This window comes from Rissa tridactyla, chromosome 2, assembly GCF_028500815.1.
Source record: "Rissa tridactyla isolate bRisTri1 chromosome 2, bRisTri1.patW.cur.20221130, whole genome shotgun sequence".
NCBI lineage: Eukaryota > Metazoa > Chordata > Aves > Charadriiformes > Laridae > Rissa > Rissa tridactyla.
In genome coordinates, this window is record NC_071467.1 from 65,274,918 (window position 1) to 65,300,690 (window position 25,773).

Sequence of the window (25,773 nt, forward strand, 5' to 3'; positions counted from 1 at the left end):
GCAGGATTATAAATTAGATACAGGGCAGGGGGGAAAGGAGAAGGTATTTCTACAGAAGTGGTTTTGTTCTTCATTTGGACAATCGGTACAGTCTGCTCTGATGCCAAATTCGCACTTCCACTTGGTGTGTGAGAAGGTCTCAGATACATCAAGCATATTGTAAGCGGAACCATATTTTAAAAGAAAGGCAGTTCCTAGCAGCAGAAAGGCAGCATCTTCGCTGGCAGTAACAAACAGTGGGAGTGCTGTGATACCCCTTCACACAGAACGCAGCTGATGACAAACCACTTGGGGCTGTGGCTTAACTGCCACCTCACCCATTCCTACCAGACTGTTGGCCCCCCCCAAAAATCAATGTATTTTAATGATATCTGTAAGGAGTGTTATTAAAAGATAGTCATAGAGCTTTTTCCCCTTACCTGAATTGTTAGTACCATTTAAATAAATAAATAAACAAATGAATAAACCCCAAACTCATACTGGATTTTCTTTTCGCTCAAGTCCAAGCTGTGATCTAAAGTAGGTAGTTTGACTCCACACTGAAAATGTCGGGAAGCGATTATAGTCTGAACAGTATCACCCAGGCGCATACCCCACGAGGGAGGGGGAAGTAACGCATTCTACAAAATTAAATCCTTCTGACTTTTAATTCCCAGCTCCTCATCCTGTTAGTGAAATTAAAAGTTCTTTCCTGATGTTTTTTTTTGGGGGGAGGGTGCTGATTCCGTGACCACTTTGAATGCTGGACCAGAAGCTCAGTGTCTTTCACGTTAAGTGCTACCAGCTGAATCAGCAATAGTTGAACCAGGGAAAACAGAACATATTTGCAGAATGCAGCTGCTTTTGTTCCCCTTCCCCTCAGGTTCACTGCAGAAAATGGTCTTTCTTTCTTAAATGGTGTAATTTCTCTTATACGTATGAAGGATGTGCAAAGCGCAATCTAGTTTGGCAGCCTTGAAGTTACATTAATTATGTAATATAATGATTGATATACATCATATATGATGAGATATACACCATAGCTTGCTTGCCCAAATCAGCTGTAAATTAAACCAGAAAAATTCAGTGAAAGAGTGTGTCACCAAGAATATCTTCAGTGAGGATTCTTAAGTTATGCCACAGAGTCTTTCCCCATATGTGGATTTTCAAGAACGTTAAAAAAAAAAAAAATTCTCTGTTTTTTCCAGAAACTTCAGTTACTTTTAGGAGTTTCCAAGTATAGGCTAATTAGCACTGCAGTTTGGATGCTCTTAAGCCATTAAGGTGGGAAGTTTATGTAAGACAAATTTAGAAGTTCACATGAACAAAGATTATGAGAGTGAGGGGTTTATTTCACTAATTTTCTCTAATCTTCTATGACTCTGTGGTGTGAAATGTTACAAAATCTACTGTCTTCACAGGCAAAATTACTTCGTAACAAATTCCAAAATATTAAACTTCTACAAATAGGAAGAGTTAAACATCTTTTCTATGAAATTTGTGACTGGTTTTAACACTTATTTTATGTTCAGTCTCTTCGATTTCTCATGTCAATCTCTGCCCTTTGTCTTTTTTTTAACATATTTTTTATGTTTATTTTTGTTTATTTATTTTCCATTTTTATAGCCATCTATATTTGTCTTACCACTTTGCTAATGCATTTTCTCCTCATACTAATGTAGTCAGAGTGAACTCAAATCCCTCACCAGCACTGCATTTTTAGTGGAGATTAATATCCATTTTATAACCATCTCAGGGCGGTCTACCACCACACGTCGCTTTAGGGCTGCAAGTCGTTGCATCCTGTTTGTGACAAGGGCTCAGACACCTGTTTCTGAGCAGTGCCTTCAACTACATTTTTGTATTAGATGGAGTAAAACAATATCAAAAGAAAGATCTTCAGGAATAAATAAGCGTATTCCAGAGAGGATGAGAGAGAAAGAATGCAGATGCGTCTATGGTTCTGCAAGAAAGCCCATTTTCCCTTGTAAACAACTGTTTCTTTGTATCTTTTAATCAGATATATTTATTCTATTTTAATGATCAGTTAAAAAAAGGGAAAAAACCAAAGCCACCCAGAGTGTGGTCTCCCCTATCAGCAGGCTTGAGTTGCTGCTCGTGGCAAAACCAACTATAGAAATGTCTGCTGCACCGCAACGCCAGGTTAACAATTAGATGTGTTTTAAATGTACAGGTGGAATTCTCCAACCTTGCTTCTTGGGGTTTGAACCTAACTGCATGTTTAGGCTGTTAAATGGTAAGCATGCTGAACAAACTACGCTTCTTTCTGTAGATACTCCATACCTTTGGAAATCTGTAAGTAGGCAGCTACTGGTTAGTCCTGGTGAGTAGCTTTAGATGCCCAAATTCTCTGATATTTTGGGTCCCACAAACTTCTTGGTCTTAAATGGACCTGTGCATTTCAACATCTGTGTTCTGGCATTCACCTCTCTCTATATAACACCTACATACAGCACTGAACCTCAGTCCTCTGAAGGCCTCAGAAAGACGTCCATGAAATTATTGGCGCTCCTGCTGTTTGCCCAATAGCACTCACATTCTTCTGATAATTTTGTGAAGGCCTTCCTAAGAAGTATATCACATTTTCCACAGTGCTCTTCAGTGTATTCTGAGAATGTTCTTCAGCCTGCTTTGTCCCTGAGAGCCCTCTGGGTCCGTTCAGCAACATTTTGCAGCCTCTGGGCCCACGGACAGATATTTTCTCCCTTCGCTTTATCCTCTAACAGGTTGCTATGGGAACAGTGAAGTACATATGATAACTCCTTACAGCATCAACCAATTTATTTTTTTTTTTTGGTCTACTAACTTGAAAGAGGCTTCAAAGGATTGTTTGGGTTGGGGTTTTTTTGGGGTTGAAAAATAAAAAACATATGTATCAAGTACCAGCCACAGTTCTTTAGAACAAAGTACATGACCAGATGGTAACTTAGATATAGCTGTCCACATAACCTGTGTGAGAAACTGCAGCAAAGGAGAACTTAATATAATATTTATCTATTGGAAAGCTCACTTTATTCAGACAAATTGTGCTCTGGGTTTCTGTGCACAGCTCTGATGTTAGGAAGGAAATGTTTTAAAGAGAAATTTTGGTTTCATGGGAACTGACCAGCAGCATCGCCGCAAACAACCAGTTGAGTCAGGCCTTAGCACAGACGGGGCTCTAAGGCTGTAAAGAAGGCAGCTTTGGTAGCCTCAAGAGAATTTATGCCCATGCAAGATAAAGAGTTTTTCAGGTATCTTGGCTGGGTTTTTCTTTGGGGGAAGGGGACAAAAATCTTATGTGAAACTTACTTTTTAGCTAGATTAGACCATTTTCTTCTCAGTGAAGCTTTTGGCCATGTTGATGTAAGTGGATAGAGCTAGCAGACTTAAACACACACTTTTTTTTGCTTATTACAATACAATCTGTCCATGATGTGGAGTCACCTTGGTATCTCTAAAGGAAGCCTTTCTATTTGTCTTGATATTATGTATTTTTAGTAGTCTAAAAAATTTTTATATTCAAAAGACACACGATAACTGTGAGTTCTCTTCTAGTGCATCCCACTCCGGCCTACTCTGAGAACAGGAATATTGAACACTAAGAACACAAAGAGTTTCTGTTCAAATAAATAAATAAAGTGTATCAAAAAAGTCAAGAAAAATACAATTAAACTCTATTCCTTATACGGCAACAAACGGAGATTAGCTAACTGAGGATGTAATTTGTAAAACTCTTACTGTGGGTTCAGTTCCCATCCTTGAAGTTAATTTGCATCAGTTTAGGGTTTTGTTGTTGTTGGCACATAAAATTGCCCATTCAAATTTGCTCTGGGCTGAAACATGTCTTACAGGACATCATTTACTGCCAACTGTATTTTTTTCCCTGTATCAATAATGAAAGCTTCTGTTTCTCCAGGGTATTGTGTTATGTGATTGGGGCATATGTAGGAGACAATTGTTTCATTTGCAGCTGACACTGAAAGCACCCACCATTCCAGAATTTTAAATTAGAGAGTAAAAGTAAAATAGTAAACAAATATGCCAGGATTGCATGCACCAGCCCTTTGGAAAGTGATTCTACAAATCCAGAGTCACAACTGTTAATGACAAAAAATAAGTCTTTGCTCTCTGTTTGCTCCATGTAAGTCTTCTTTACAAGCATAGGTAAAGGCTCTTCTGTAAGTGAGCAAGAAATAGTCTGAGTAGGGACTAGCTTCTTTGTCCCAATCTTGTAGGTAGAGGCAGTGATAAGATGGAGATAGAAGCAGTAGCCCATATTTCAGCATGGGTTAACATCAGGCGTGCAGCTGGATCCTGAGAAGATTCGTATTCTGTGATGAACTCCCATCCATCTGGGTCTTCTTCGCATGGCTACCCAGGCTTGCCAGAGGAGAGCTGGCAAGGAGATGGGTAATATGCACGTATCTGCAGTAATCGTATGCAAACTGGATTCCACTAATAGCCCAGGCTCCGATACAAATGCAACTGGAAGGTCCCCAATTACAGAGTCCAGCCAGCAGTGCCCAGAGGAGGTGAAGAGCCAGGCTGCACAGGACGATGAAGGCAATGTCCTACAGGGCCTCGCTGCCATGCCCCACGGGAAGCCAGTAGGCAAGGCTACTACAGGACTGGGGCTTGCTTATGGGAGGCCAAAAGAAGACGTGATACAATCCATTTCTGCAGGAGGCAATTTCTTTTTGCCTTGAGATGATATTTTCTGTGGGTCAGTTATGAAGATACATAAGGAACGATGATAGTACATTGATGATACAAGCATTTTGTTATTGCCTTCTAAGGCCTGAAATGGGGTCTTTCTTCCAGATTTGTAACCAGTCTATTCCTCCTTAGGCTTTTATTCACAAAATTGGAAGTATCCTGCATATGGGATTAGTTTGTATCTAGGAAAATTGGAATATCTTGTGCATGCCAGTTAGTAACCAGGAAAATGTATCACCTTCTCTTGGCTTTTGTCTGTGTTTCCAGATGTCACCATAGTGTGAATTAAAGCCTTTCTGCTTTATTTGAGTTGAATTTGAAACTTGCTATATTGCAGTGCTGCATCCACAGTGGTTCTGTCACCAGTGATGAATTACCGTCCAAGATAAACATGAAAAACAGAGGCAGACTGTAAACTAGAGTTGAATCTAACATGCAAACATTTTGCAATATTCATACACGTAAAAGCTTCTGCAGCCTACCCCAAACAGTGGAGACGGCAAACCTCCCCCCAGTCAGGTCCTCCCATAAACCTTAGAGAAATTTCTTGATCTTTACATCATGTTCTTAGTGGTGCTTTGCTTCATGTTAAATTTGTGATACTGACAAGCCTCTCAATCAAGTTCTCTTCCCATCCTTTGAAATCATTATTTTCCAAGTCTGATATATAATTTGATCCTAAGTTTGGGCACGGAAGAGTCAGCATTGACGTTTGAGTGCGCTCCAGACTAGGGCTTATTTCTCAGTGACAGCTTCATTAAGAACCCTTGGTACTGCTTATGACAGCCGTTCCTCCTTGTCGTTATTTTGTTACTCATTTGGTTTTCCATATTAGTCTCCCTCAGCTTTGTAAGGCAAGATTAATATCACAGGTAAGCAGATGCGTGTATCATGCAAAATAATGTGTAATACACAATTTTCCACAAGCGGATAAGAAAAACCTTCTCTAACAGCAGATTATTCCACATTTACCTACCACTGATTCTTTTTAAACATTTTTCTCCGAAGCATCTGTTACTGGCCTCAGGACATTGTACTAGACAGTCCATTATTCTGATTAGATATGGCAATTTCTACGTCCCTGATTGTGCTGACGACAGCACCCCTGCGCTGGAGACAAACTCTAGTTTTGTGCATTCCTCCCTGGCCGTAGACCTGGCAGGGTGGCCAGCCACAAACACGGTCTCCAACTTGCGGCGAATGCTGGGAAAAGGCTGGAGTACAGCCCAGTCTGGCTGTTTTCCAGTTATTCTCAATCAGGGAGATGTTCACAAGGGAGATGTTGTAAATGAACGTAAATTAGAACGGGTTAAGTTTCTTCTGATAAGGGCCAGGGAGGAGGAGGCACACAGCTAACAAAAAAATCAGCTCTCCCTGTTCTGCTGGTGACCGAAGTTCAGAGGCAGGGAGGCAATAGCACAAAGTGCTGGGCAACCATCAGACATAGCTGTTCGGGTCCCTATTTCCAGATGGCTTTCTATGCAATTGCCATGTCATCTCGCACGCATACCTACTGCTCCATGCAATCGACACGCCGTCGAATTAAAAGCCTTTTTCTGAAACGGTAAGTTATCTTCCTGTCACTCTCAGTCTTCAGGAAACGCTCCGGGTTATATCAGGATATTTATCAGGCTGCTCCTGAGACTGCAGAGGTAAATCCAACCAGTTCTGCTTCTGTTACAAAATCAGCTGCTTGTTTCGAGTAATTGTAGCCCATCTGGAGGTTTCTCTTTCTCCTGTAAGTGTCTGTGAGAATAAGTTTGAAGTCCTGTTGAGTCAAGACCACCAAAGGAACAAGTAAGCTAAGCCAGCCATAACTACTGTGGCAACTGATTTCCTCTGCTCTTTTAAGAGAAATACATATTTATGCTATTGCTTTGTTTAGTGAAGAAATCATACACAGCAAAATGGCAAAAGCCCAGGCTCATTAAGCATGAGCCCTCTCCAGAGTTACCCTTACAGCTTTCTCTCTGGAGAAAGAGCGGTGCCATCTACATGTAATAAGATACCGCAATTAAATAGAGATCCTGGTAAATCAGCTTTCAGCAAAGTTTTTCTATAAATAAGTTTGGTAATGGCAGCATTCATGCTGCTAACACAACAAAATGCTTGAAAACGTATTATGGCTTCTTCAACAAAGCTCCTTAGAAAAAATAATTTGGTGAATGGACTTGCTTCTGTTCATAGACCTTACGAATCGAGAGGGATACTGGACACCACTCAGCATAACGACTTGTACAAAAAAGAGGGACCATGACAAAGGAGACCCTCACAGTGGTGCAATATGATTTTATGTCATATGCTGTTGCTCTTACCATCTATAATCAATACATACAATTCACACAGACAGACTTTTGTGAAAAGCTAAAATCATGCAACTACATGCCAATCAACAAGTTCATCCGCATAGATGGGGTGTCAGGACAGCAACATATGTTTTCTCGTGCAGTTAAAGAGCTGTTTCAAAGATAAGTGACATATTCACAACGATAGGATGATGGAGACACCAGTAAGTAACTTGTTAGTCTGAGGATAGTTTTTGAAATGACTTGGGGGGGAAAAAAGAAAGGGTGCCAAGGGACAGGACCTGGCAATGCTGTGGCACTTTGGAGCGACCGAGCAGCTGACAGAGGCAGAAGTGGAGTCAGGCTCAGTGTTCAGCTGGATGCTGCTCCCTGCAGCTGTGGCGCTACCACCATACTGCGGTCGCATCCCTCTTGGATGTCTTAAGAGCCTTTCAAAACCTTTCCTTTTGGGGGGGGGGGAACCCAAAACCCAACAAGAAATAATAAAAAAAAAAAAGCAGTACTTTTTCTTAGGATCCTTGAGCCAATCTTGCCAGATTTCTTACTCATCCCGGTACCTGCTGGGAAAGCTGTCTCCTCTCCAAGAGTCAGTATCTGGGGTGAAACCCTCTTGGCAGCCAGTCACCAGTGGTGTCCCTCAGGGTTCAGTTTTGGGGCCAGTTTTGTTTAATATCTTTATCAATGATCTGGATGAGGCGTTTGAGTGCACCCTCAGTAAGTTTGCAGATGACACCAAGCTAGGTGGGAGTCTTGATCTGCTTGAGGGTAGGAAGGCTCTACAGAGGGACCTGGACAGGCTGGATCGATGGGCCAAGACCAACTGTATGAGGTTTAATAAGGCCAAGTGCCGGGTCCCACATTTCGGTCACAACAACCCCAAGCAATGCTACAGGCTTGGGGAAGAGTTGCTGGAAAGCTGCCCAGCAGAAAAGGACCTGGGGGTGCTGGTGGATGACCAGCTTAACATGAGCCAGCAGTGTGCCCAGGTGGCCAAGAAAGCCAACAGCACTCTGGCATGCATCAGGAATAGCGTGGCCAGCAGGAGCAGGGAAGTGATCGTGCCTCTGTACTCGGCACTGGTGAGGCCTCACCTCGAGTACTGTGTTCAGTTCTGGGCCCCGCTGTACAAGAGGGACATTGAAGTGCTGGAGCATGTCCAGAGGAGAGCTACCAGGCTGGTGAGGGGTCTGGAGACCAGGTCATATGAGGAGAGGCTGAGGGAGCTGGGCATGTTTAGCTTGGAGAAGAGGAGGCTGAGGGGAGACCTCATTGCCCTCTACAACTACCTGAAAGGAGGTTGGAGAGAGGCGGCCGTTGGCCTCTTCTCCCAGGTGAATAATGACAGGACCAGAGGAAATGGTCTGAAGCTGCGGCAGGGGAGGTTTAGATTAGATATTAGGAGGAATTACTTTCCTGAAAGAGTGGTCAGGCCCTGAAACAGCCTGCCCAGGGAGGTGGTTGCATCACCATCCCTAGAGGTGTTTAAGAAACGTCTAGATGTGGCACTTCAGGGCATGCTCTAGTGACAGAGATTGTAGGGGTTTTTTTGTTTGTGTATGGTTGGACTCGATGATCTCAAAGGTCCTTTCCAACCATGAAGATTCTATGATTCTATGGTCTGTTTGATGCTTGTCCAGATTTCTCTAAGCCTTCAAATTATCTTCTCAAGAAATTGCTTCTGCATATTGTAATAGTTTGTCTTTAGCAAGCCTTTAGCAAAAGTATGTCAAGGATTTGGTGTGTGCTGTGCCTTGCTATGTGACCGACATCTGCTCTTTATTCTCAAAATCTCTCTTTGGGTTATTTTAGCTTTGACATAGGTTGTGTTCTGACCACCTCACTAGCCAAATAACAGGTCAGAAATTACTTTGGCAGGTGCCAATTTGCTGATAATGTTATCACCATGATGACTTAAGCATTTCCAAGACAAAGCAGGTGTCTGTGTATCTTTTAAAGGATATGTCAGCACTTGACTTGTTCACTGCGATATGTGGGAGCAATAGTAAAGTAAGAGCCTGAACTCATCTTCCAGGTTTATGCCAAGTGCAAAAATCTCTGTTCTTTTGAGGATTCTATTAGCTTGCCAGGCATTTCAACGGGATAAGATAGTGCTTTTGAATTGATTTGAGGCAGTGGAGAAATGAAAGGAACGCCTGCATTTTTCTGCATGTACCAGAGTCTAGAGGTCTGGAGTTTCTGGAAGCCACAGAACAGGGATTTGTTGGAATGAAAAAATCAGCAGTGCTGATGTGGGAAAAGATTTTATCACAGTGAAATCTAGACAATGATAGGCACAATAATATGGAGACTGACAGGTAAGCTCACAAGAGAAGAAATGTGGGAAGTGAAAGAAAAGCATAAACTCCAAATGAAGTATAAGAAGAAAAGTAGAATGCTATTATTCATAGAAATGATTGACATTGCATAAAGGATAGAAGCAGCTTTAATGATGTATATGCAGGTATGGCATCTGATCTGTGAAAACTCAAGATACAATTTTTAAAATTTCAGGGGCTATATTATTTATTTAATCTGCATAATCTGCATTGATAATATCTTAGGGACAAAAGGAAAATTTCAGAAATTTAGAAAGTGGAAGAAGAAAATGTTTTTGTTGGATGCTACTAGTTGGAGCCAACTGAATAGAGATCACTATTTACCCAAAGCTAAACAATTTTAATTGTCCAAATACATGGACATGTATTCCCTTGCTACTCATTTTAAAAAAAGAAAGGAAAACGAGATAATTTAATCAGAGAAAGTCTGTACCCCTTAATGTTCATTTGGAATTGTTTTTCCTGGCAAAATTCTTCATATAGTGAGATTTCTCTCCAGCAGGAATAAACTGATGTCTTTAAGTTTAATATTACTAAAACCCCTAGTGCCTCTTATGCTGTTCATTGCTCATTTGATTGTTGTCAAACTCCTGCTAAAAAAATGAATTATTTCCATTTTTAAGGTGATGCATTGTAGTGTTCTGGACACATGCATCTGAAAGTCTCGATGCTCAAATCCCTTCTTGGACAAAATGACATACAACTGGGGAGCAGGATGAACATTGTGATTCAAATCACGTATTCTGGCAAGAGACAACCTGCCTGAGATCAACAGGGCACCACACAGCATAATCAAGCTATACTCCCACTACTGGGCTGCTCCCTGCATTTTAACCTTGTTTCATAGAAAACTTCTAATGTCTTCTCAGAAAACTCTTTCAAGGAAAAAGGAGAACTCACCATTACTATGTTTTTTCTTTGTAAGTGAGAGTAAGCTTGCCATTCATGCCCTTTGTAACTGTGTAACTCAAGTTACCTCTGTCTCCCAACTTTGCCACGACTTAACTTATTATTCTCTTTTGTTTACAGAAAGCCCGCAATTGCAAATATCTGCAGTATGTTTGCACTGTGAAGGATGATTAAAAACGTTGGTGATTGTGACCCCAATTCAGCTATAGCTGAGTTGTCATGGTAATTCAGCATCCATGGAAGGAAAGCAAGAACTAGGTGTCCTTCTTCTGAATGCAGGGGAACTTTGCAGCCAGCCAGATAATTTACTCACTATAGGATGAGCTATTGGCATTCCCTAAATTTAGCGTAGCTTCCTGGTAGCCTGGAATATGGGGAGGGCTTTCAACAGGTGCCGAAATACTCTCAGAACGTTGCTGCTTGCTGCTCCCCCTATGAACGGATTTATCAAATTGGTTGTGTTCGATCATTTCATATAGTCAAAAGCAAAATAAGTGCAGTGTCACAACATAAAATTGCATATTTTTCAAGTCATTATGTCCATCCTATAAAACCCATGATAAAGTGAAAATGAGCTGATATGGTTTGAACAGGAGCAGTAAATAGTATAGTCTTTTGTTGAGAATTATTTTTTACATTATCTTCTCATTGCCTTCCAAGGTTGTTATCTTATTCTGCAACTGATCCTTATTTTATATTTCCGCCAAAGCCAACAGTTAGCAACTTTAAGTGCCAAATGTATTCTGTATACTGTAAAATAGATTTTATGTCTCGAACGTAAAGGATAATAACAATATACATAAAATGCATGATCAATAACCTCTTTTAGGAATATTCCTTAATTACAGGCTTTTCAAAGAAATGTGTGAGCTCTGTCAATTCACCAGAACATTTTTGCTAGACACTGTCCATGATGCTTTCATTATGAATGACATTTGATTGGAATACAGAGATGTATGTAGTGGGATACATATATTCTATTAAGCATTCAAGTGAATATTCAAACAGAAATTAAGAACTTACTTCCTTTATGCTGCTAGATGAATGCTTGCCACCTTTTAGACAGGATATTCTTATTTATTAAATACCGCTTTATATCTCTGTGGAACTGTAAGTCAAAAGCCCTTAAATTAATTTGGAGTGGCAATACAAAACACCCTAAGGATTAGACCTTGACTGGGACACTAAGGGAATGTTAACCCAGCTGGGGACACCTATTGTGGTATTCACCGTGTTAAGTTCAGAAACTACAACATATAATTCCTCATACGAATTAGGTGTGCTGGGCTCCCTTCATACCCAGAGGAGGAAAAATGGGTTTTTCTACAGCATTCATCTGATTCATTCTAAACATTAACTTTAAGATTAGATAAATTGTGTCCTAATGTTCCTTCTTCTGTCATCTCCTATAGAAGGAGCATAAAGTAGGTAGTTTAGAAGTAGGTGGTCATACCTCTCAATAACAATGGCTGGTCAGATAAATAAAACCCCTTTTTGCCTGCTTATGGACAATACTTGCCATTGAAAAATATCAAGATAGATCAATTTTCATGAAAAAGAGTTAAACAAAAAATATTCTGCTGGGACAGGGGAAAATATGTCTGTGATTATGTAAAATGTTATTAGAGCAGTGCCATTATAGAATGTTAGCTCTAATTATTTGTAAATGTTCACGAATGTAAAATGAATTTAAGTCATATTTTCTGTCCTCCTTTCCTTTCTACTGACTGATTAAACAGGTCAGCTAAACTGAATATCATCACTGGAAAGAAAGGCAAATGGTTGTCCTTTCATGTAAGAGATTTGATGAGCAGAAATAATAGCAATATGTCTGTATTAGTCAAATGATATATTTTACTTCAACGTTCTTATGCACATAAATCTTTCTTGCCCATTGTAGGTGATTTACTATTAAAATGCAAACTTTTTTGCATAGGAGTTGATAACGTGAATGCAATCAAGTCTTGCATGCGTAAATAGCACAACCTCCTTTTTCTTGAAAGCCTTCAAAAGAAATTGCTCAATAGCCTTTTCACTGTAAAACTATTGTGATTGACTTCATGGGCTAAGTGGTACTCATGGAATAGAATAGATCCTCATGAAAAAGATTGTCTCATTATTACTTTTTCTCAAAAAAGTGTCCATATCTGTCTCTCTCACACGTTATTTCAGAAATAAGTCCCTTTCTTAAAATCGTGTCTTGAGAATCAAGGATGAACTTGGACAAAACTGAGGCTTTTATCTTCATTTCAAGAACAGTGTAAATGTCTAGCTGTGCTTGTGTCTGTAGTCTGTACTCTTTCCGTTTATTTTGTCTTTATGTTCAGATCCCAAGAAACTAAAAGTGCTACTTCCCTTGAATAATAAAACCATGGCTTGAGTTAGAAGAGTTACAAGAGAAACACTTAAAATTGGTTAACTCTGTATGCATTTTGCATTATTTCCTGTGGTTAAAAAGACTTAGATTAGAAAAAAACAGTAATGTGCAAATCCATCTAAATATTTAAATATTTTCCCACGCACTCATAAATACACTGTGGGTATACAATATGAAGATCATTAAAACTGGAGGGTGCCTTTCAATGCTGTTTGGTCCTAAAGTAGCAGCGGGAAAAGAGTGAGGAAATTGTGTCTAGAATTACACATGCAACACCACCAGTCTCTCTTGAGGACTACATTCAGCACAACTAAAATCCTGCCACTACTTTCCTGCACAGTGGCATTAAGTACCCCACAGAAGGCATCGCTGCTGCTGGTGACAAGAAGTGTGTAGCAGGCGCCATGGCAGGGGGCACTTTTCAGGGACAAGTTCCTACCTCTGCGCAGTCAGGTGTAACTGTGTCCTGGAGTTCTAAAATTAAAAAGAGAGTATACGGGCTACTTCCAGCACTGAGTCAACCTGACGAATTAGCAGGCTGGTTCTACTTCCATTTTGTTTCTCACTCTTTGGAAAAGTGAAAAATTTCCTTTATTCTTTAGGAAACTAGATTTGTTACCTCCCAGGACTCTCAGAATTGCCTCAATAATGTGACATTATATGAGAAGGCAGAAATAAAACAGTAACAGGAAAAGGCTTCTGCTACTTTCCACTGAGGAAAATCATCTTTTTCCAACTGCACTGTAGGAGAAATGTTACAAAGCAGAAGAAATAAAAATCCATGGTAACTGCTGTCAGAGCTGAAAGGGCTGAGAAAGAGTGATAAACAGTCGCAAGAATGAATCTCCTTTGCCTCCGTTAGCCTTTCTGAGAGCCAGGTCTTGTTTTCCCAGGCAGGAGCTGCTCAGGTACCACTGATAGTGATGAAGGAGGCAGTCTCTTTGGCTTAAGAGCCCATTTCTCTTCACTTTCTTCATCCTCCTACCTTACCATCATAGGCAAATCAGCCAACTGTACGGTCCGTATGTGCTCTGCCTTTATTGAATGTGAACTCCACGTCAGAGCTTCACGACTCTGTCTCCAGATGTGTTTGCTCTTGACTATCCACCCCAACGCTGAACGACTGGGCTTTGTCTGCCAAATAAGCCAGTATTTCTTTGGATATGAATATATACAGACTCAAAAAAACCCTTGCTTCTTTTGCCTTATTCTTTCAGGGAACTGGCAGTCTACAGGTTAAAAATATCTCTTTCCTTGAATGGTTTCACAAACTTGTAAATATTTTTCAGCCATGGAGTATTTACCGGGATCTGTTTTATCATGGTTTTGTTATTATTTTTTCATGGACAGTCACAGTTTTTGTTTTTCTTATAACCTTATAACCACAGCGTGGTTCATTTACTGTTATAGGACTGACCTTTGGGTGTCTGTAAGCAGTTCAGATTTCTCTTAATTCAATGTTTTCATTTGTCCTGTTTCCAATTACATTTGGAACTATTTTATTGACTGAAGTGTAATTCCTTTAAAGTGTTTTCTTCTAATTAATATAAATAGAGGGTAAGTAATTCAATAAGTAATTCAATTTTTTAGGGATTTCTTATTTTCACTTGTGGCGGTAAACTGAGCACTGATGGTAACAGATTCTGATTTTGAAAATAAAGAGACACAAAACCCTTGTTCAGATTTTACGTTTTAATCTAATTGGAACCATAGCTATTACAAAATCTCAGTTTATTAAAGGAAATATTATATTTTTGATTTTTTTATTATTTTTTTATTTTTTAACTCTGACCCTCTCTGGTGGTTTGTCTCTCTCTTTATCAGCAGCCTAAATTCTTCCTAGAGTAACTTAATGATTGAGATGCAGTTATGACAGAGATGAATGTAGTCCAGTAATTCTCACATGAAATTATCTTTTTAGTACCGACGGATTTTCAATAAACTCTTGAATATCAGAGTTTCTTGCCTTCTGATGCTACGCAGCCTTTTTTTATTTCTTAGGCAGTGGGAGCAAACCTCATTGTTTGACAGATATCATCAGCTGCACTGAAGAATGGTCTTGCAGCCCCACTCCTAACTGTATTCCTGAGTATTCAGACAGTAAAAGGTGTGGGAATAGAGACTATTTCTTACAGTGTGCTAATTTGTTTTTGTGACCTTAAGCATGTCAAATCTTTCGTTCGTTCTCTTGTCAACCATGCACACACAATAATTTCTGTAATCTTCTGATGTCCGTATTTCTGTAAGTGGTCCTGATATTTAAGTATGCTAATCATATAACAGAAGGTTTTAAAGTTGCTGAACACGTTACATTCAGCGGGATTTAGGCAGCAGATTTTGCCCTCTGTGGGATTTAGGGTCCTAGCTTTCTGAGAATTACAAATCCAGAAGAAAATATAGTTTTATTTTGAACGAAAAGCCTTTGGGTATCTGATCTTTAATGTCTGTGTGTCTTTTTCTAATGTTTATGCCCTTTCTTCAAGACTTCATGCTACTGACCAAAGTCTTGTGGCTGCTACTGTGGCTGCAAGTCAGACTTTAGATTTTACCTTTTACCTTTGTTGCACTTGAAAATACACGTGGTGTTTTGGTGTGAGTCTAGTTTGAAAAAAGTACTCATGTTCTAAAAAAAACCCAGAGGATGTTTTGAAGAACCAAGACTTGAATCAGTTGGCTAATCAGGAACCATAACAGATTCATCATTACGAAGTGCTCATTACTGAAAGTGATCAGTGTGATGGCTACAAATGACTTTATATATGCTGTAGTCTGACTAAATAATTCTGCCACATATTTTACTTGAAAGTATTGCATTTAATTTCCCCATCAAAGTGTATATATATTTTTATATATTTATATGTATAAATAAAATTATTGTGTTAAATGAAGACATAAGCACAAGTTGGGGTCAAGTCAAGAACCAAAGTTCACTCCTAGTAACAGTCACTCCTAGTAAGGAATTTCTAACAACCAGCTTGGTAGTCAGAATCAAGTGGACGGCTTCTACTATCTCACACAAATATGATATCTTTCATAAGTATTTTGATCCTCAGAGCCTGAAAAGAAAAGGCGGTATTTAACCCGAGAAATACATGAGGAAATGTTGAAATAGATGATATACTCAAAGTAGTCAGAAGTGGGAAGATAGGTACGTGAGGCTATGCAAAAAAAAATCTGCTCCTGTCTTGCATTCACATTCCTTCTACAAAAAGTAAAAATTACAAACTGGATAGACTACTGGATCTGTTGACATCTCATATCTTACAGTTATTAATGCTAATCTATGATAATGATTTTAAAATTCATACAGAAATGTAAGTAGAATGGATAGCCAAAAGTTGTCCCTTATCTGGCAAAGATGAGAAGGTTTTGTTTTTAATTTTCCTGAGGAATACATAGATCTGGTGAATCTTAAGCTATATGTTTATACGTGAAGTGGAAGGCTGAGGAACTGTTGGTGTCATTAGAATATTTTGAAACTCTAGATTTTTTAAAATTTAAATTCATAGTAGAACATTTATATCTCAGATGTTTATATCATTATTCAACAAGTGATACTAAATGCAAGCATTACATTTAAATAGGCTTACTTTCAAGACTAAAGAGATTTTCTTCAGTATCTACTTTTCCCCGTGGTATTTTATTTTGTATGCAAAGTCTCAACGAGTGAGGTTGCAGTGGTAGGATATCACTGGAAAGGAGATTCACAAATTCTTGCAAACTTTCTTGACAATATTCTAATCTTTTCAGAATCCCATTTTTCTAATGTTATTTCAGAACTCCATGTCAGTAAATGAAAAACTATTTTTAAAGTTTAAAAAATATCTTAAAAATACAATAAAGTAGATCCCTTTATAATTGAAATGTGTTTAACTCCTTAGAAAATAAAAAATGTACTGCAGTCTATTATTCTTCCTGTTCAAACAGAGTGACTTTACATAAATTAGTAAATAATGGTGGCACAGTTATTTAATAATGGCATAATGATATTATATGTACCAGCAAATAGCTATTAATAATAGGGGGGTTATTTTGTTATTGCCAGAGAAGTTATCAGGCAATCTCAGGTAACAGGGATAAGTACTGGGGAAAAATAATTCATTTTATCAGGAGAAGTTAAGCAGTTCTACTGCAAGGCAAACTTAACATCATTTATAAAATGCATTTTAGTGAAGTGAAATATGAATGAAGGGTACCGTAACTCACTGCAATATAAATCTCTTCACTAAGTGCAACTCATAATTTATTAGATTGAAACTGACAACGTGTCTTAAAAAAGAAGGTCAGTTTTTATCTCAAATAATTGTGTGTTCATACACGGACCTCACTCATTTGTATACGGTGACATAACTACAACGACAATTATATTCCATAAATTGTGTCTACACAAATGAAAGCTACAAGAAAGCAACTTCAAAACCATGTCTGCAACCTGTCCTGTGTGTAGTTACCCAGTTGCTCGCAGAGACAGCTCAGAGGTACACTCTTTTTGTGGGGAAACTCAAATGCAGAGAAATGGCTGCTGAGAAGCTGTATTCTGCCATCTGATGGATGCTCATCTACACCAGCCTCTCTCATAGTCCTCTGAATGTATCCCATCAACTGTTGTAGCCTCCCCTGAAACCAAAACCCAAGTAATCTCTGCCATCCCCTACCTGAAAGGCATCAAAGTAGCCTACCCATTATCTGTATAAATCCTCTACAATGCTGGTGATCTGGCTCGGCCTTTGCTAAAGAAGCCTTATAAGTATATTTAAAGGGTAGTTTAGGGGCAATTTTGTGGCAATTCATGGTTATGTCCCCAGAGATGGCTTCCGTGATTTTGGAAAGAAGTTCAAGTTATAGTAGAAAAACTTGATGGTGGCCCACTGGAATTGTAAAATGCTTTGCTAATGTAAAGATTGCAGTGAGATTTATAGAGACTGTCACCTATGTTCCGGTAAACCGTGACATTTTCTGGTCAGAATTAGTAGTCTGTGCTCACCCTTTGACATTGCTGCGTTTAGCCCCATAATCCACAGCCTCAGCCAGGGAAAGCTGAAGAAATAAGAGAAGGACTTTTCTCACAGGTCACACTACCAGTAACGTGAAAGGCCCGCCCTATGCTGATGCGCAGCTGCCAGCATCTCAGGATCCGTTGGAGGGACTTTTTATGTCTGCTGAAACACCACCAGCTGCAGGAGCTGAAATCTGTTGGGAACCTAGGAGTCAAGGTTCTGGGGTTGGGAGCACACAAGTTGTGCTTGAGGGGCACATGGGGAAGGGCAGAGGTATGTGGGAAGTCCTAGGCACACCGTCTTTCCCTCCTCCTGCTCTTTCCCTCTCCCAGAGAGACATGGGAACCTCATCCTGGTCACAAACTTGGCCAGATATCCTGCGTAGGCACAGTAAGAGCCAGATATGTCAGGCTAGAAACTTATCAGCTTAGAAGCGTATCCTAGGCTGGGCCAGTGCAGCCTGAGCAGAGCGGGGATGACATCCTCACTGTGCAGCCTACCTGGCTCTTGAAGAAATTACACGTTGGCAGATGACTGCCACAAGACATCATTCCCAGCCAGAGCCACGCAGCGCAGCTGTTGAGGCGTCTGTGATAAAATAAGGGCTGCATTTGAGAATGAACAGAAGAGGGACTGACCCAGGTCTGATATCAAAAGATGGCCAGTAAAGTATGACTAGGAATGAGATAAAGGGTAGATTTAGATTAGGTATTAGGAAGAAATTCTTTACTGTGAGGGTGGTGAGACACTGGAACAGGTTGTTTGTTTATTTGTGGGTTGGTTTTTTTTTAATTTTTACTATATGTAAATTCTTCCTATTTCTCTAGCAAAAAATCTGTCTGTTTAACTATAGATTATAAAATTTGTCAGGCATGATTTGCCCTTAGTGAAGCCATTTTGGCCATCACCAATCACCTCCTCGTTTTCCATGTTCCTTAGCATAGTTTCCCAGAGGATCTGCTCCATGATCTTGCTGGGCGCAGAGGTGAGACTGACTGGCTTGTAGTTCCCTGGGTCTTCCTTTTTTCCCTTTTTAAAAACGGGGGTGATGTTTCCCCTTTTCCAGTCAGCAGGAACTTCACCAGACTGCCATGACTTCTCAAATATGATGGATACTGGCATCACCCACCAGTTCCCTCAAGACCCGCAGGTGAATCTCAACAGGTCCCATGGACTTGTGCACCTTCAGCCTCCTCACGTGGTCTGAAAGCTGGTCTTCTCCTACTCTGGGCAGTTCCTCATTCTCCCAGTCCTTGCCTTTGCCTTCTGGAACTTGGGAGGAGTGTCTAGAGCCCTTGCTGGTGAAGACTGAGGCAAAAAAGTCATTGAGTACCTCATCCTTCTCCATGTCCTGGGACATATATATTATATATATATTACATATATATATATTTTATTTTTTTTTTGCTGCAGACCATTCTACTCCATCATAAATATCCATCCTCTCAGACAAGCTAGCTAAAATGCCTCATATTGCACGAATGTAGCCAGGATCCAGGAAACGCACGGTCTAGTTGGCCTAATCATCTCATGGAAGAAATAGGTAGAGCTGGGGCATCTCACTTATTGTAGTCATCACCTCTGAATATAGTGTGACAAACACCTGTTGAGCAGCTTGGTTGCTTAAAGAAGAGGGTGGCAAAAAGTGAATGGTTGTTGAACAAGGTTGCTGGGCAGCCAGATGCGTGGGACAGTTAGGATGGTGGTGAACCCGAACTGTCTAGAGATAGGTGTGTGTGGTCTTGGCTGGGGCGTCCAGAGTGTACCTCAGCACTGCAGCCGTAGAGGCCAGGGGTGTAATTGCAAAGTTTCTCAGGAATGTGCAATGCCTTTTTGATATCATCAGATATAACCTAACTTCTCAATCTCTTTTTCTTTTCCTTCATTGCTCATTCTTGTGCTGACATAAAGAAGATTCCAGTCTCTGCTTAAAGCAACAATAATAAGAATGATGTAAAATATCATTAGAAGGAAAGCATGGCTAAGCTGGTCATATCTTCAAAGGCAATTCATGCTCAGCCGATGCAGGCAATTTCCTGTCAACTCGATCTTCAGCAATATGACTGTCATTAATTACGCTTATAATGAAAGTTAATGTATGACGGACTTTGACACTAGGACACTGTCTTCAACATAAAAATCGAAGAGTATGAACATTTTGCTAGATTTTTAAGGTCAGAGTTGTAATTACACTGCATTAATTTAATTACTCAAATTTAATCTTTTAGACCTGTTTCTTATCATGTTTTAGTCTGTGTGACTAAACTATGAACCATGAGCATGCTAGAACACTGAAAAAACTATGCCATACACTGTAAGTGAAGGCTAATTAAATTTTGGGGAATTATTTGAAAGTAAATGATGTGTGGGCGTGTAAAAGTAACTCATTCCCCTGGTAACCTCTTATGCAGTAGAATTTACTGCATTTATCCTTATCACATAGAAAAAGCTTTACAGTTACGGAAAAGTAAAATAATTTTAAAAAAAAGTTGTTAAAAAAACCCCTTTGTATTGTGTTATATGTTTCGTCTAATTGGTATATTACTTTTGCCCTTTTGACTTTTTTTTCCCTTCTACTTTCTAAATTCCTCCTTAGTCACTGCTTCCTAAGTATTTTTACTCTATTTGGTTTCTCCTTTACCTTGCTAGTGTAAATTGCAAACCTTCTGTTCTAAGATCAGGAAAGATTCAAAACAATGCACACAATTCAAAGATAGACTTTCCATATGAAGTCCTGGTCTCCATAAAGGGAAATACAGAATAAAATTCCCTTGAAAGAGGGCACAGTTTCATGATCAGCTATTACTGAAAAGGGCAAACCCCATCCTTCTGTCACAGAACTCTGATCTTTTTTTTCCATCACTTTCAATCCTTGAGAAGCTTGTAACTGAAAACTAACTGAGCAGACTGTCCTCCTCCGCTGCCCAAACCAGACACACCTTCCTTGAGCCAGGTCTCAGCAGCGTGATCTCACCTGGTACTCATGTAAAGGACTTCACAGGACAACTGATAAAGAAAAAGAGTCCAAGCAGACCTCAGTGTCGGCTGAGCTCATCAAGAAACGACAGCCTCATTAAGTTCACAAACACGCAGGCAGCTTTTGATTTGTATGGTCCTGTGAGCATCTGTGCTGGTTTTGGCTGGGGTAGAGTTAATTTCCTTCATAGCAGCTAGTATGGGGCTAAGTTTTGGATTTGTGCTGAAAACAGTGTTGATAACACAGAGATGTTTTGGTTATTACTGAGCAGGGCTTACACAGCCTCAAGGTCTTTTCTTCTCCTCACACCACCCCACCAGTGAGCAGGTTGGGGGTGCATGGGACACAGCTGGGACAGCTGACTCCAATTGACCAGAGGGATATTCCATGCCATGTAATGTCATGCTCAACAGATAAAGCTGGGGGAAGGAGAAGAAAGGTGGGGGACATTCAGAATGATGGCGTTTGTCTTCGCAAGTAACCGTTATGCGTGATGGATCCCTGCTTTCCTGAAGATGGCTGAACACCTACCTGCTGATGGGAAGTGAATGAATTCCTTGCTTTGCTTTGCTTGTGTGTGCTACTTTGGCTTTACCTATTAAAATATCTTTACCTCAACCCACAAGTTTTCGCACTTCTATCCTTGTGATTCTCTCCCCCATCCCACCAGGGCAGGGGATTGAGCGAGTGGCTGAGTGGTGCTTAGCTGCTGGCTGGGATTAAATCACAACAGCAATGAAAGCAGGACTTCAAAATAAGATCCTGAAAAGAAATCAAAATCTTAATGTCCCCAGAGCCTGTTTGTTTACTAAAAGATGTAATTAATTCCAGACTGACCAGGTAGAAAAAAGCGCTTAATGTAATGGCAAAAACCTTTGCATAGTTATCAAAACTTTTTTTTAACAAATAACCTCTTCAATGAAAATATTCCCTTTTAAAAAAAAAAATAAGTTTAGAATTGATATAGTTTCACCCTATCATTGTCTGGTCTTAAGAATTATTCTTCCCAGAAGCAAATTAAGGTCTTTTATTCTGACATATATCTTCCTCTGGAATAACCACCGTGTATAATTTTTTAAGACATTATAACCTTTTTTCTTTGAGGGACATTTTATAAAAGTCAGCAATCAATTACATAAAAAAGTTGACTTGGTCTTCCTTGACAACAGTCTAGACTGGCTCCAAGTGCATACCATGGTCTTCCTCAGTGCCCCAGGAGTTTTCATAGAATCATAGAATCATCTAGGTTCGAAAAGACCCTTGGGGTCATCAAGTCCAACCATCAACCCCATTCTACAAAGTTCTCCCTTACACCATATCCCACAACACCACATCTAAACGAGTCTTAAACACATTCAGGGGTGGTGACACCACCACCTCCCTGGGCAGCCTATTCCAGTGTCTGACCACTCTTTCTGTGAAGAACTTTTTCCTAATGTGCAGCCTAAACCTACCCTGCTGCAGCTTGAACCCGTTCCCTCTTGTTCTATCACTAATTACCTGTGAGAAGTGACCAGCACCAACCTCTCTACAATGTCCTTTCAAGTAGTTGTAGAGAGTGATGAGGTATCCCCTCAGCCTCCTCTGCCTCAAACTAAACAGTCCCAGCTCCTTCAATAGCTCTTCATAAGATCTATTCTCCAGGCCCTTCACCAGCTTCGTTGCCCTCCTCTGCACTCACTCCAGCACCTCGATATCTCTCTCATATTGGGGTGCACAAAACTGGACACAATACTCAAGGTGTGGCCTCACCAGTGCTGAGCACAGGGGGACAATCACCTCCCTACTTCTGCTGGTCACACTATTTCTAATACAAGCCAGGATGGCATTGACTTTCTTGGCCACCTGAGCACACTGCTGGCTCATGTTCAGCCGCTTGTCAGTTAGAACCCCCAGGCCCTTTTCTGCCAGGCAGCTCTCCAGCCACACTTCCCCAGGCCTGTAGCGATGCATGGCAGTGTTGTGGCCCAAGTGCGGGACCCGGCACTTGGCCTTGTTGAAGCTCATACCGTTAGTACTGGCCTATCGGTCCAATCTATCCAAGTCTCTCTGTAGAGCCTCCCTATCCTCATGTAGATCAACACTCCCGCTTAGCTTCATGTCATCTGCGGACTTGCTGATGATACACTCTATGTCCTTATCAAGATCATCAATAAAGATGTTAAACAGAAATGGTCCCAACACTGAGCCCTGAGGGACACCACTTGTGACAGGCTGCCAGCTGGATTTATCTCCATTGACCACCACTCTTTGGGACCGCCCATCCAGCCAGTGCTTGATCCAGCAGATCGTATGCTCATCCAGGCCATGAGCCGCCAGTTTTTCGATGACAATTCTATGGGGAACAGCGTCAAATGCTTTTCGAAATTCTAGGTAGACAACATCCACAGCCTTTCCCTCGCCCAATAATCGGGTCATCTTGTCACAGAAGGAGATCAGGTTCGTCAGGCAGGACCTGCCTTTCATAAACCCATGCTGACTAGGCCTGATCCCCTGCTTGTCCATCATATGACTTGTAATGGCACTCAAGACGATCTGCTCCATGACCTTCCCTGCTACCGAGGTCAGACTGACAATATCGTTATTGTTCATATCATTATTCTGTTACTTGCTCTGAAGCTAATTTAATGTAACATAAGGACACTCTGGAGATATTACAAATCCACAACGCATTATCTCTAATTTATTAAAGTTAATCCACTATGGAGATATTCTGCTGAATCTCTTGGTGATTTTCATCAAGGAGAACATTGAAGTTTCTAGGTCTGTAATATGCCAGTAAATCATTTGTACGTATGACTGTTCAGCCCTTCTTATCCCAGACTAATAGGCTCCTCATTTCAGTGGAAGAGAGCATATGGCTAATGTCAGAAGTTCCATAATCCTATCAGATGAAATGCATCTCTCTTCTGCTTCTTTCAGTGGATGCCACTCTGTGGAAGGAAGTTGCTACTGGTTCCGTGCAAAGCAATTATGCCTTTTAAAGGGCCTCAGCACTGGTTTGGTTTTGGTCTATTTTTTCACAAAATAACATTTGATTACTTTGGCTGTAATTATGGGAAAATAAATAAGCATAAATTTTAAAGATTTTGGAATAATAGATGACATGTAGAAGTATGCCTGTTGTGCATCTTCCAAGTCAGCCTGATCAATCTTGGTGGAAGAAGATTGAAAATTATTTTATAAGGGCTATAATGTAATAAGCTTTCATATTACTTAAGAACGGAAAATTGGTTTTGTTTCTTTAGATAAGATTTGCTGGATTTGCTTTCTTATCAGTTGCAAAACTTACTCAGAAAAGTCCCATCCAAAAGAATTGTTGCAAAGTTTTGTAGGTAATAATTTTTTAAGCACCGTAGAAATTATTATTTGGAACATTTAACTTGTTTTATACCCGAAGAAGACAGACCAACTAATTTTCTCTTCAGTACTGATTGTTATAAAAGTTTTGAATTTTTCCAACAGTTTCTTCAGGATATTTCTATTAATGTATGCTTATTGTGTAGTAACATCCTAAACAGATTTTTCTTGTATTGAATGAGCAGAGCACCCTAATCCTTTTCTAACGCGCAATAGGCAATATTTATTTCTCTTATGATAATTCAGCATGCACCTAAAAGCTTATAATTTTTAAAATACTGTATTTATACTGCTTTTGTAGTCTTCAATAAATCTTCCTTAAATCTTTCCTTGAGGATGTGGTCAAATGTGACATCCCTTGACAAAACACTAGATGACTACCCAACTGCAGTACCCCTTACTTTTCTAAAATTGTAGCTCAGTGTATACAAGACTATGTAGCCAATGTCATTAAAGAAGAAATACCCACACCTTTTACACAGAGAAAGCCATCCCCAGCAAGTTAGGGAAGGATAATAAAGGCGTATCAATATCACAGTGAATTGGGGAATTATTCTTTTTACATTTGCCAGTGAAAAGCACTAAACAATCTGAATTTTACCATGAAATGTAATAATAATTAGCTATGCGTGGCAGACATGGATGCTACAATAATCCTTAGTTCTGGTGTTAAATTTTTGTTCCAGAATTGAAGTCAAAAGTCAGTTAAGTAAGGAAGTGTAACATAACAAGGTACATATGTATAACAACTCTTCTGTATATATAGTGTGTAGCACAAAAAATTGCATACTTATAAAGGACACGGTTAACAACACTTATTTCACTTGTAAACTAGTTTATTGATTTTTGAAACTAGAAAAACTCAGTATGAGTGCTGCACAAGGGTCTGCATGGCATATCCCAATTCTCCTAAGGATTTAGGGGTCTGCCTAGAGAAGAGTTCATTAAGGAACAGGGGCCTTAATAACAAATTAATATGTATAGCTTTACAGTAGAAGTTATGTCTTTCTAAGAGTTATAATTCCTTTAGTAACCTGCGAGTAAGCAGTAAGAGAAAGATGAGGCAGCAAGTGATCTAAGGCGTCTTGATAATTTAAAGGCATGCAGCAATGAGGATGTCTTTGATGATAAAAATGTTTTGGTTTTAACATTGTACATTCACAAATTCTTCATGCCAGAGTGAAATTTTTCCAGGGCATTTCCTCTGTTGTTTCTGCCCGTTCATGCACAAGTTTGCTAGATCTCACTTAGGTGAGTTCTTCCCTTACCATCTTGGGAAAGACAGACTGACAAACATTTGAGCACAAGATGTGAACACGGCACGTTCTACTCCTTGGCTGACACACAACTCATAGGACACACTGTATAACATAAATGAGAACAGTGAGATTTAGGACAGCCTTAAAAATCAGGTGCCAAATCTAAGATGAGAAACTGAGCCAATATTCATTGACTGGACCACTTGTTTGAGTTTAGTGATAAGGTAAAAATTACAGCATTTATAAAATTACATATTGATGATCCTTAGCATCTTCCAAGCATGACTGAGCCTTAAGAAAATTCATTGGCAAGGTCAAACATTTAACATGAATTTGCTAAGTACTAAAACAAAGCAATAACAAGCCACATGTTTTGACTGTGCTACTTAAAAATAATTCCGGCCATGAAAATGTAAAGCTGTCCCAAACGGGGTTAGAGCATGTTTTTTCTAACGTGTAGAAAATCATCAGCATTCTCTGATGTGTATGGGGATGGTATATTAACAGTGAGTTTTTCATTCTAAGCTATTCCTACATCTTTCCTTAAAAAAAAA